General features: G+C 49.8%; 1 long non-coding RNA gene across 1 annotated transcript; it reads right to left on the bottom strand.

Annotated features, from left to right (window-relative positions):
* Nucleotides 1-11,014: 11,014 nt before the first annotated feature.
* On the bottom strand, nucleotides 11,015-12,642 carry LOC141572358 (uncharacterized). Its single transcript, XR_012497716.1, has 2 exons — nucleotides 11,862-12,642; nucleotides 11,015-11,448 (listed from the first exon to the last, which is right to left on the bottom strand). It is a non-coding gene; the product is annotated as an uncharacterized LOC141572358 (long non-coding RNA).
* Nucleotides 12,643-13,092: the final 450 nt, after the last annotated feature.

Here is a 13,092-nt window from a genome sequence, read left to right as displayed (position 1 = left end):
TGACGGCCTCTGAGAGTTCAGCCCAAATGGGGAACCGCTCACTGCACAACAGCACGCTCAATACAACTGCTGTTAAAGGAAGGTTTTCAGGGGTTCTTTGTTCAAGCCCAGGGTTGGAATTTACCAATGGCTGAGTTTCCCTGCAGGAAATACGACTAATTGTGAAATGGCTTTGGAGTTAAATGTTCAGTTAAATGAATGAGGCAGGAGTCTCACACCCCCACTGAGACTGTGAATGTCTGGGGGCTGCTTTGCAGACTTCTGGGCTCTGGGCGCAGTCTCCAGAAATTTCCCACCCTCTGATACTCCCTGCCCACGGGTGGGAGGAACTGTCTCCAGCAGCCTGCACTCATGAGTGGGTCTAAAACAAACTCCTGGTTCAGAAATGGAAGAAATCCAGACTTACAATAAAGCTGTGTTGTTGGGTGGGTAGGGACCATTTGTGAAGACTTCTGTCTTTGAGGTAAAAATCAACTTATGAAGAAAAACAAGGTCCCCCCACAATAGTCACTTGCTCCATTCACTCTGGTCATATTTGCATAAGAACCAGCTCCCCAGAGGCCGTTTGGAAGGGTGTGGATTACTGTGGGATTTGCATACTTTTTAATGCATTCCACTTCCAGAGATGCTTAAATGAATTGCTTGATTAAGCCTTAGTAAATTTATTTAAAATTTTTGAAAAAATCGCTAAACATTTTTTCGGTATCAAACATCTGAACATTGGAATGCAATAGTAGCTGCGGGTGAGGTTTCATCTATTGTCCAGAACCATGGGTGTCAACTTTCCCACAAAAGGAAAATTAAAATGAGTATTTATAGACGTTTTAAAATTATGTATGAGAAAATATTTGTAAATAATGTGTTAATATCCAAAATATATTAAGAACTCATACAACTGAATAGCAAAACAACACAAAAATCTGATTTAAAAATGAGCAGAGGAACTGAATAGATACTTTTCCGAGGAAGACATACAAATGGCCCTCAGGCACATGCCAAGATGCTCAATGTCACTAAGGAAAATGCAAATCAAAACCACACTGAGATATCGCCTCACATCTGTTAGAATGGCTGTTACCAAAAAGTCAGATAATAACAAGTGCTGGCGAGGGTGTGGAGAAAAGGGAACTCTTGTGCACTGTTGGTGAGAATGTGCATGGATGAAAATGGAGAATGGTATGGAGGTTCCTCAAAAAATTAAAAATGGAGCTGCCATACAACCCAGCAATCCCACTTCTGGCTGTTTAGTCAAAGGAAATGAAATTAGGATCTTGAAGAGATACCTGTAGTCCCGTGTTCACTGCAGCGTTGTTTACAACAGCCAAGATACGGAAACACCCTAAGTGCCCATCAATGGATGAATAGGTAAAGAAGATTTCGTGTATTATATCCTGGAATGTTACTCAGCCCCAAGAGAAAAGGACACCCTGTGATTTGCGACAATATAAATGGACCTTGAGGGCATTATGTTCAGTGAGATGAGTCAGACAGCGGAAGACAAATACCGTATGATCTCACTTCTATGTGGAATCTGAAAAAGCCGAACTCAGAGAAACAGACAGCTGAGTGATGGTTACCAGGAACTGGGAGGTGGGGGGCACTGGGGAGGTGTCAGTCAAAAAGCACAAACTCCAGTTTTACGATTAACAAGTTGTGGGACCTCATTTCAGCAGGACGATTCTAGTCAACAAAGCGGTGCTGTCTGCTCGAAAGTGGCTGTGAGAGTAGATCTCAGATGTTCTCAGCCCAGAGGAAACGGTGGTTATGTGACGTGTGGAGGTGTCGGCTAGCACGATGGTGACCACTCCGTCACCTGTAAGTGCGTCAGAGCAGCACGTGGGACACCTTCCACGTGCCCAGTGCTAGCTGTCGACGACCGCTCAGGAAAGCTGGGGAAATTCCCCCCAAACTATATATTATTACACTTTCTCTCTTGAAGGCTGGCCCCAGAGGGCAGTGGAGTCAACTGGCGACATGAAAATGATGGGGGGCGATGTATGGATTTGAACCCAGTTCCGGGTAGTGTGACTACTGTAGACTGAATGTTTATGCTCCCCCCAAATCCATATGCTGAAGCCCTAACCCCCAAGGTGATGGTATTAGGAGGTGGGGCCTCTGGGAGGTGATGAGGTCATGTGGGTGGGGCCTCATGAAGTGGATCAGCGTCCTTACCGAAGGGGCCCCAGAGAGCTCCCTCCCCCTCTGCCCTGTGAGGACACAGCGAGAAGACGCCATCTGTGGACCAGGAAGCGGGTCCTCACCAGACACCGAATCAGCCCCAGACTTGCTCTTGGATGTCCAGCCTCCAGAATTGGGAGAGATAAATGTTTGTCGTTGAAGCCCTCCACCCATGATATTCTGTGAGAGCAGCCCAAACAGACTGTGGCAGTGACCCAGCCCCTCCGTGCCTCAGTTGCCTCCTTTGTACATGGTGACAGGACACATGGTATAAGGTTATTAGTTGTGAGGGTTCAGCGGGACGACCCACAGAAGAGAGCTAAGACTCCCCACGTGCCAAGCTCATCTTTCTCCTTATCTTGATTCCACTGACCCCCCACCTTTATGATGGGGGGCATTAGGAGGGGCTGGGCTGCATGGATCCCTGTCACCCCCAAACCTGGCGCAATGAACTTGGTGACACTGCAGCTGCAGTCACTCCTCCGACACCGCTCCTGCCCCAACCCTGTCTCCTAGCTCCCTGCCTTCATCATCCCTGGGGACCTGGTACCCCCTCACCTGGCCACCCTGGTGTCCCTGCCCCACTCAAACCCTTGCCCCAACCTCGCCTCCCAACTACAAGTGGGGCGCCCCCCAAAGTGCAAATCTGATCATGTTATTGTCTTGTCTCAGCCCGCATTTAGTACATCAGCCCTCTCAGGGGCCCCCCACTCCTGGCTCAGGAGCCTCACCTGCGTGGAGGAGGGGTGGTTGGGCGAGGAGACAGGGCTCCCTGCAATGCCCCTTCCCCACCTGTCTGGGTGTGGGTCACATGGATAGTGATTGCTACCCCTCCTTCAAAAAGCATCTTGGGAGGTCACTACCCCGCCCTGGCCATGGGCACATGCCCAGTGTCCTTCGGCAGAGCCCTGAGCAGCCACGTGCCCCAGAGTGAGGAAGGGAAAGGCATCAGACCAGGAGCCCAGGGACGGGGCCGTCCTGGCAAGTGACCCCAGAGGCTGAAGCAAGCAGAGAGGAACGTCCAGTGCTCTGCTCCTCACTCCCTGGGCGTTAGCGTCCGTCCCCTTTGGGGCATAGATGATGTTATTATTGTTTTGGAGTTTCTTATTGCACTCAAATTCATGTCAAATATAATTAACCATTTGAAAGTGAACAGTTCTGCATTCAAATGGCACAGTTTCCTTTAGTGCATCCCCGCTTTTGTGCAGCCAGCATGTCTATCTGGTTCCAGAACACTTTCTTCACCCCGAAAGGAAACCTGTACCCGTTAGCTGTCACTGCCCCATTCTCCTGGCCCCAGTCTCTGGCAACCACCAATCTAGCTTTTGTCTCTAAGGACTTCCTGTTCTGGACGTTTTGTATAAATATGGTCGCACAGCACGTGTGTGGCCTTTGGTCACTGGCTCCTTTCCTTGGTGTGATGTTTCCGGGTGTATCCCCGTTGTAGGCGTACCTGGGCTTCGCTCCTTTTATGACTAATATTTCGTGGATAAACACCCCCAGCTTGTCCGTGAGCTCGTCCGCTGATGGGCGTTCGGGTTGCTCCCACCTTGGTCGTCACGCAGAGTTCTGCGGCATTAATTTTATGGTGGAACCAAGAGGGAGACAAAGACAGCTCGCTCCCACAGACCCTCCTGACCCGGGGTGCAGTCAAGGGAGCGGTGCTTTGGGTCCCCTCCCCATTGCCTCCCTTACGGCATCTTCCCTTGTTTGTTTGGCACCCTGTCCTTTGGCGTCAGAAGGCATGTAAATAAAGGGCCACCTGCCTTAAAATGATGCTTAAGACCCTCACTTATCTCCATCTCTCCTTTCTCAGCCAAGGGAGCTGACAGCTTGAGCTCAGTGACTTGCTCAAGGTCACCTGATTCTTTGGTGGCAGAGCTGGAGCTGATTTTCTGAGTGTTTCTCCATCTCCAACTTGATGACCCTGCACCTGACGTTTTCTTAAGTTACCCCATGTGGAACCTGTTCTTGGGAGTCTGTTCGGTTCCCTTTCCATAACTAAGCTGTGCCATAGTCTGTCCTCAATCCCTGACCAGGAACCCAGGGGACTGAATGTCAACATCTCACTCCTGGGTTAGTCTGCAAATGGCTCCAGGAACAATTAACAAGCATTTTCTGGGGATCCAGAAAAGATACAGCAAATGCGCGTACCTATCAAACGTCACTGCCCTTTCGTTGGTAGTAACAGTGGGACACAAGTCCTTAAGAATGAAAGTCTCGGGGTGGGTTCCTTTCACTGACAGCGTCATTTGCAGTTAGATTGGCTATTATTACGGATAGTACTGGGGGGGCAGTGAGGGCCCCCTTCACCGGCCTCCAAACAGAAGCCACCTGCCAGGGGTGCTGTGTTGAGGGAGGGGGAAAGGGTTCTACCTGGTACCTCTGACGAGGGTATTATTATAATCTACATTTTGCAAATGAGTAAACTGAAGCACAAAGTTACGTGACTTGCCCAAGGTCCTACTTTCGGGGCATGGAAGAATGGGGGGGTTAACATCTTTCAGTTTCCAGAACCCACATTCTTCACTGATAATTGCTTTTCCCCTACAGACTGAGATGATAATTTCACATACTGTTTTGAAATCTACTTTTTCATTTAACAAATGTATCATGGTTATTTTCCATATATTTCAATATTCTCCGACAACATAATTTTTAAAAGCAATGTAGTATTTCATCATATGGGTGTAATATAATTCATTTTACCATGCTTCTATTATTCAACATTTGGTTAGTTTCCAATTTTTCAGAGGTTATAAATATTGCTGGGAGAAACATCTCGGTAGATAAATGTCAGCTTCTCTGTGGTTATTTCCTTCACGTAAAAAAATCTCAAAAGTGAAGTTGCTAGGTCAAAGAGTATGCCATTTAAAAACTAGACACATATTTACAAGGCTTGCTGTGAATTTCTTATAATCAAAACTGTTTTTAAAACCTGCAAGAATTAGTGTATCAAACTAGCATTTACTGAACCTGACGTAATGATAAGTAGGATTCGGTTTACACTTGAATTCTGAAGGCAAATGGAGGCAATAGTGATTAGGAAGATACACCAGTGACTAGGGAACAGGAGTGTTAATACAAGCCCAGTGATTGTCTTTGCTGGTGGTTGACAGGTGCTACCTGAGATGATGAATAAGATTATGATGGTGATGGTGGTGATGGTGATGGTGGTGATGGTGGTGATGGTGATGGTGGTGATGGTGGTGATGGTGGTGATGGTGATGATGATGATGGTGGTGATGGTGGTGATGGTGAGGGTGGTGATGAGGATGAGGATGGTGGTGATGATGATGGTGGTGATGGTGGTGATGATGATGGTGATGATTGTAATAAAACCTTTTCAGGAGGCTTAGAAAATGACAGTTTTTTATACTCAGAGCTTCCTATGCATGTCTCATTTAATCTCTCCAGAAAGCCTCTGGGTCCCGGATTACTGCTTTGGGCAGAGATTGCTAATTATCCCCCAGCATCCATTTTCGCCTTTTCCTTTTAGCAATAGAAGTCTGCTGTTACATTTTGATGTATAATAAGAAATATATAATTTGCCTTCATCCCAGTTCCTGGCACAAAATTCTTAAAACCCTAGGAATTTCCTAAGTGATGAGAACAATAAAGGTGTCCTTTGTTATGTTAATTAAGTAGGTTTTTGAGAGCCACTAGGTTACCTAAGGATGGGGGCTGGTTGCCAGGGGAACAAACCCTAAAGAGAGACTTGGAACTTTCAGTCCCACCTCTGGATGTCCTGGGAGGGAAGAGGGGAGGTTGAATTGATGGCAGGTGGCCATGAGCGAATCAATCATGCCTATATCATGAAGCCTCCATGTCCACCCCCCAAAAAAACGGGGTTTGGGGAGCTTCCGGGTGAAAACATCCACATGCCGGGAGGGTGCTGTATACCAAGAGCATCATGGGACAGAAGCTCCTGCTGTCGGGACCCTACCCGACCACACCCTATGTACATCTCCACCTGGCTGCTCACCGGTGTCCTTTATCTTATTCCTTCAGAAAGTGGTACATGGAAGTGTTTCTCTGAGTTCTCTGAGCTGCCCTAGGAAATTAATCAAACCTGAAGAGGGTGTCACGGGGTCCTCTGGTTTATAGGTCAGTCAGAAGCACAGGTGACAACCTGAACATATGATTGGCATCTGAAGGGGGGCCAGTCTTGTGGGACTGAGCCCTTCACCTGTGGGATTTGATGCTACCTTTGGGTACATGGTGTTAAAATTGCGTTCAATTTGTAGGACACCCAGCCAGTGTCCACTGGGAATTGGAGAATCATTTGGTGAGGTTGGAAAAACACACTGGATCTGCCTCCTCTGAGGTTTAACAGGACACACAGCTGCCCGGCGAGAGACTCTATTGCAAGTGTTCCTTGCAGCTAGACTTGGCCACTGGACTACATTGTCACCATCAGAAATTGACCAGAAGGAAGTGAGGAGGGCAAATCCCTGTCATTTCTGCTAAAGGACGCGGCTTGCTCTCCACTTGTTTCCCCCTCTCTTCCCATCAGCTGGACTGTGACAAGGAATGGTGGGCCAGCTGCCACCTCACGGAGGACAATTCCCCAGCAGACAGTTGAGAGATAGGAGGAATTGCTCGTAGAACCAGGCCACCTACCTGTGATCGTTACGTGAGCAAAAAGCGAGCGTCCGTCTTGTGGAAGCCACTACTGTCTGGGGGCTTCTTGTTAGAGCAGCTGAACCCATTTTAAAGATGAAACACTGAGGCTGGGCAAAGAACCCATAGCCAATAAGATTTGGGAGGGGGATTAAACTAAAATAGTCATGCCCCCGATGCTGCCCTCTTGGGGTTTCCTCAAACTGGTGCCCTAAACCTACTGATCTCAGCGAGTCACACCTCCAGAGACATCAGTGGGAGGACTGGCCAAGTTCTCACCAGTTTAAAACAGTTATTCCGTAAATACCAGTGAGGCCTCCTTGGGGAAGAAAAACCAAAACAAAACCGGGACTTCAATTTGTGTTTGAGTTCTGGTGCCACCACCCACCTGGGGACATTATTGGGCTCCTCAGAGCATCATCAGATTTCCTCCTTTCCAAAGGCAACACTGACACCTGTCTTGGAATTCTGAAGATTAAATAAAGTAATGTAGCTAACGGGTTTAGAACAAAACCTGACCTAGAGAAATCATTCCATAATTGGTGCTTTTCTTTCCACCAGTGTTACTTTTCCATCAAACCAGGTGCCCGTCCCTGGGCACTCGCCACATGACAAGCCTACCTCGGCCCCTGCCAAGGGACACTTGGCTCGCTGGGTTGCCCTGCAGTGGGGACATGTGAGGCCTGAGCTAATTTGCACAGAAGCATCGGCTCCCGGCCAGAAACTCGGACCCGTGCCTGCCCTCTCCGTGCTGTGGCCTCTGTCCTCTGCCCAGGAGCCGGGCCTGTGTGTATCTGCCCATGGTTTTCACCCAGGAGAGGCTCTGCTGTCCTTGAGCTCCCAACCCATCCCGCCAGCCCAGGAAGAAAGCGTTGCAAAGTCAAGGCCCCTCTAGTCCACCGGGTCCTGCCTTGTCCGTGGGGCTTGAGGACCTCAGGACACTCAGACACACTCAGGGAACAAGATGCAGAGACATGGGAGGTGAGAGGGAGAGGAGAAGGCCCAGAGGAGGGCATCCGGTTACCTTGTCTCTGTTTATTATCAGGCATAAAACAGGAAAATTAAAATGTGCATGCTGCTAGCAGCTTAATTTAATTGAATGCTTAAGAAAATGAAAGTCGGGACAGGGACAGTTAAAGAACAATTTTAGAGCTGACCGGGTGGCAGGAGTTATTTTTAGTTCCTGTGCAAAGAAGCTGCTCACCTGTGTGACAGCGATGCTCACAGCTAACCTGGGTGCAGGGGAAGGTGCTGCGAGGCCTGGGGACGGAGGGGGCGGTTTGCAGGATGCACGCGTAGGAAGAAGCCCAGACTTCGGCACGCTCCAAGGCGTGTTCCCAGGAAGGGCAAAATGTTCCGGGGGGCAGGAACAGATGCCAGGAAGTTCTGCTGCCAAGAGCCGCGCCAGCTCAGCGGGCCTGAAGGAGGAACGGGAAGAAGGTGTGAAGGAGGCTGTGGGCGCAGGGTCCAGGGGACAGTGGGTGCAGCCAGGACAGCTGACCGGCCGCGGGTCGGCAGAATTGTCGGAGACCTGGGAGAAAAATGGATGACTGCCAAGTGGACCAAGAAAACTGTAAAATCAATATTCTAATACTTTCAAAGCCAAACTAAAATGTGCAAAGCAAAATGCAGCCCCGATAAATGCAGGTCGGATATCCGAAGCTGCAGACTGGAGCCGTAGAGAGTCAGAGCCGTCTTGGCTGAAAGGAGCTTTGGGCTCCGGTCAAGACGTTTGGCTCCTGGACATGATGCAAATAAAAGAGGTAGTGAAGTATTTTGACTTCTCCAATGCCCCACTGTCCTCATCTGAAGAACAGAAATGGTAAAACAAACAAACCAACACGCCAACAAAACAAAAAAACCCAGTGAGGTTATTTTGCATCTGGAACGGTGAGACTCGGCTTTTGTGTATGTGTCCGGTGCTGCTGCCGCTTTATCAACCATAAACAGTGTTTGTGGCGCTGGGGACCCCCAGCCTATGGAACTGCCCCCTGTGCATCTCTGCCACGGGGGACCTCCCAGCTCCCCCCTCATTTCCTCCTTGAGTCTTCTGGAAACAATGTGATGGTTCAGGCACTGCTTCCCCGAAATCCAAATGCGGAAGTTGCTGCTGGCCAGGGTGTGAAAAGAGCTACAGGAGATAAAACACCTACCAGCTTGGTCTCTGGGAAAAGGTTGAAGTCACTGAAAGAATAAACAGTAGGTTTGGTGGAGCCTTTTTTCCCAGCTCACCATTCTCTTTCACAAATACCCATGCAAAGTCCCTGAGGGGGCAGGGGACATAGCCTGGCCTGAGGAAGGGGACATGGGAGGTCGGGCTTATCATGGAAACCTCAGGAGGCTTCCTTACTTAGTGTCCACTCCCAGGAACAGGCGGGCAGGTGAGGGGGTGGGGTGGAGTCCGTGCGTCCACCCTGGGACTCAGGCTGGATGAAACAGTAGTTACCGGGGAGCGAGAAGTGAATTTCAGGAAAGTGGGCTTTTCTTCTAATCAATCAACAGTTGGCATTTCCCCTTGTAAGAACGAGCAGCACATTTATGGAAAGGAAATGGAAGGGGGAACCCGAGCATCACTTTTCTCCTGTTCGGGCCAGAGAAAAGATGCAGGGTACCTCGTGACAAAAAGAGGCTTGAGAATTACAGGGGAAGCCCTGGCCCAGTTGATGACGAGGCATCAGTCACCTGTGTTGGGGGACAGGCCCTGAGCCGTGCCTGGCCTTGACGTTCACAGGAAAACCAACCAGCTTTCTGCTCCTACGTATACGCCCGGGAGAAATGAAGCCGTGCGTCCATGTAACACTGATTAATGGCTCCGACATCGCTCGTATTCCTTGGCTTGTAGATACGCCCCTCCAGTTTCTGCCTCCATCTTCACCTGGTCTCTTCTCTCTGTGTGTGACTGTTTTCTTCTTCTAAGGGCTTCAGAGATTGAAATAGGACTCACCCGAACCCATTATGACCTCATCTTAGCCCAATTCCACCAGCAAAGATCCTTTTCCCAAGTCAGGTCACATTCACAGGTACCAGGGGTTAGGACTTCACCATAGCTTTTGGGAAACACAAGTCACTCCCTAAAAAGTGCCAGGTGCCCTCGCCAGCACTCCGGAGTAAGAAGACACCTTGCTCCATAACCCAGGACTCAGCTCCCCTGGGACGTGTCAGCCAGAACTCACCCCCACTCAGTGATGTCTGGAGGGGGGGTGGGCTGCTGGAATCGGGGGGCTTGTCTGACTACCCTGCCGGTCGGACACGAGGCTCTGCCTGTGTTTGAATACAGTTCCAATCAGGCCTTTACACATCTTCTGGGAGGTCTCCTCGGGGAGGGTCTGCTCCCACGAGTGGATAACAAACACATGGGTGAGGAGTACGGCAGAGGTGCTCCAGGAGGAGCGGGATCTCTGTCCCTTAAGGAGACGCGACGCCGATCTGTCCAGTGAGGCCCCTGGCTCGGGAGGACGCTGGTCACAGACTGTGCAGGGGACGCGCCCCGCAGCCGTTAGCCCGTGAACATATGTGGCCAACCAGGGAGGTCCAGGTGCCGCATTTCACTAACCCCGGCCAGCAGGCTTCGCTGGGCACCAGCTCAGAGCCCACCCTCCCACTGACTCCACCCACACAAACAACGGGGTGTTTCTATCCAAGGGCAGGATGGGTGACGGTTACTGGCCTCAGTGCAGAGAGGAAGAAGCCCTAAGACCTGTCGCCTTTCCGCCCCCAAATAACAAACCTCGCAAAGATCCTGTTTCGCTCAGACATGACCTGTGGGCGTTTCGTGCCCAGCATCACTCACCCTGACCATGTGTTGTGGGAATGGAAGGTGTCACCTGCATCACGGCTGTGCCTTTTGTGACACCAAGGCTCACAGACGCAGGCAGGGAAGCAGGTGGCACAGGCGGCCCTGGCCTGCGCTCTGCGCTCCCCCGTCTGCCTCTGTGCCAGGGTACGTGCCGGGGATGCGTGGGATCCAAGCCCTTGGCCGCACGTTTAATTTACGGCGGGGGCAGTCCGTTCATAATTCCGTCGCTGCCCTAAAGCCCTAAATTACATGTTTTGAGCTGAGTGAAGACGGAGCGATGTGGGACCTTTAAAGAAAACCCGCAGAGCTCCCATTTCTCTCTTTTTCTGGTGTGTTCTGCTCTCTTGAGCAACTTCTCAGCTCCCTGAGAATAGCGTGTTTTGAGCAAAAAGAGACAGTAAAAATGAAAGAAGAAAATTAAATAGGAAAATTTAATTAAATCCCTCTTTGATCGTTCTCCCTAGAACTGACGAGGGGCTGTTGCCATTCAGCCACAAAAGAGATAACCTCACAGGCTAATTAGGATAAGGGATGGCCTCCGAGCTGGCAGACGCGAGTCTCGCGACTCCACACACGTTCAAACAGGCCATTCTGATGACAGCAGTCCTTTCGTCTTCAATTATTTGCCATTTCTCTTTCATCAAGTCCCGTAGATGTATCGCGCAGCCTTTGTACTTCCTGGAAGTCTCCCGGCTTTTGTGTATGTCCCCAGATGGCTACAGGCTGTCCATCTGTGGGTGAAGGACACCAGACGCTTCACGGAAGGTTTGGGTCTTTATTTTCCAGGGCTGGCAGTGATTACTTTACCTTTTAAATCAGCGCCATCCATCCCACTCCATCGAGCTGCATTCCTGAAGTGGGACAGTGACACAGAACAAGCAACCAACTAGGCAGGAGGGACCCGAAGCCACACTGCTGGTTGGGGACAGTAACCTGACCTGTGTAGGGTGTCTCCCACATACACAACTAAGTCACCTTCCCCGTGAGACGGAGCTCAGGCCAATTGCATGTCTTTGCACACACAGACATAAATGCACACAGACATACACAAATATGCACACAGACACACAGACGTCCTCGTACACACTTGCACACATACCCTCACATACACACACATACACACGGACACACACAGAAAGATACTGACACCCAAATATACACATGCACATACACACACATATGTACATGTACACACAGACACACAAATGCAGACACACTCATGTACACACACATGCTCACAGACACACACTGTGGAATTCCTTACCCTGAGAGTGTCTTAGGAAAGTGCTACAAACATCTCTGGTGTGTGCTGTGACAAATTTAGAAGTCCAATGTGAGCGTTTCTGGGAAATGTGCTAACTTAACAAACTACTTCGGAACAAAAAGGCCCCCTCGGGGGAGATAAAGGAGGATGCACAGAAGACATCCCTGTGTCAGCCCCGCCAGGCCCGGTGGTGCCGAGTTCCTGGTGGCACCACACGGCCAGTCAAAGCCTCCTTGGACCGAGTTATGACAACCTATTTTGCTAAGCAAATCACGCTGCCAAGGATTTCAGGGGCATTGTTTGAACTAGTGAAAGAATCAATTGTTTCCCAGTGTTTGGGAAGCGTTTGCATACAATTTACATAATATTACAAATTATTTTAAATGATTGCTGCAGGGCCCCACGTCCCCTAACAATTTTATTGAACGGCGTCTTGGTTTCATTAGTTTGAAAAAGATAATATAACTAGATTTTTTAAAAAATTCCTGAAAGCCCATTTTTCATCAAATTCAGATTGGCTTTCCTTTTTCATAGACCAAGTGGAGGGGCAGTGCTCCAGTTACAGCAAACCAGCCCCAAATGAGTGGCTTAAACCAACAGTGATTTGAGAGTCCCCATGATTGTCCTAGCCCAGGGAGCAGCAGTGTGGCCGCGTCCGTCTGGGCATGCTTTGGAGGGGGACCCAGCTCAGGGCTCATGTGGGGCCAGGCTCAGTGGGGACAACTTCACCTCTTTTTGTCCCAGGCTTCTTCCTGGTCTCAGGAAGCATTTGAAGATGTGAAAGTGAAAGGCAAGGCATCCTATGGAGGTTAATTGTATGTGTGAAGCTGACTGTGTCACAGACTGTCCAGACAGCAGGTGGCACCTCACTTCTGGGTGTGCCGCTGAGGGTGTTTCCAGGTGAGAATAACGTTTGAACTGTGGACTGAGTGAGTGGAGCATACCGCGTGGGTGGGTCTCATCCAATCCGTTGAGGACTTGAATAGAACAGAAAGATGGAGGAAGGGGCATGAGCTCTGCCTGCCTGACCGAGTGGACATCGGTCTCCTCCTGCCCGTGGACTGGAAGCACGCCACCGGCACTCCTGCTTCTCAGACCTTGGAACTCAGACTAGAACAGGCACCATCGCTTCTCCTGATTCTCGGGTTTCCATACCTGGACTTCCGCCATCAGCTCTGTGGTGCTGGGGCTTTTGAATTTGTAATTACATGACCTTCCTGGGTCTCCAGCT

This window comes from Rhinolophus sinicus, linkage group LG06 (genome assembly GCF_036562045.2).
Source record: "Rhinolophus sinicus isolate RSC01 linkage group LG06, ASM3656204v1, whole genome shotgun sequence".
NCBI classification, from domain to species: Eukaryota; Metazoa; Chordata; class Mammalia; order Chiroptera; family Rhinolophidae; genus Rhinolophus; species Rhinolophus sinicus.
Note: the sequence above shows the minus strand (reverse complement) of the source record. Positions and strands in the feature narration are given on the sequence as shown.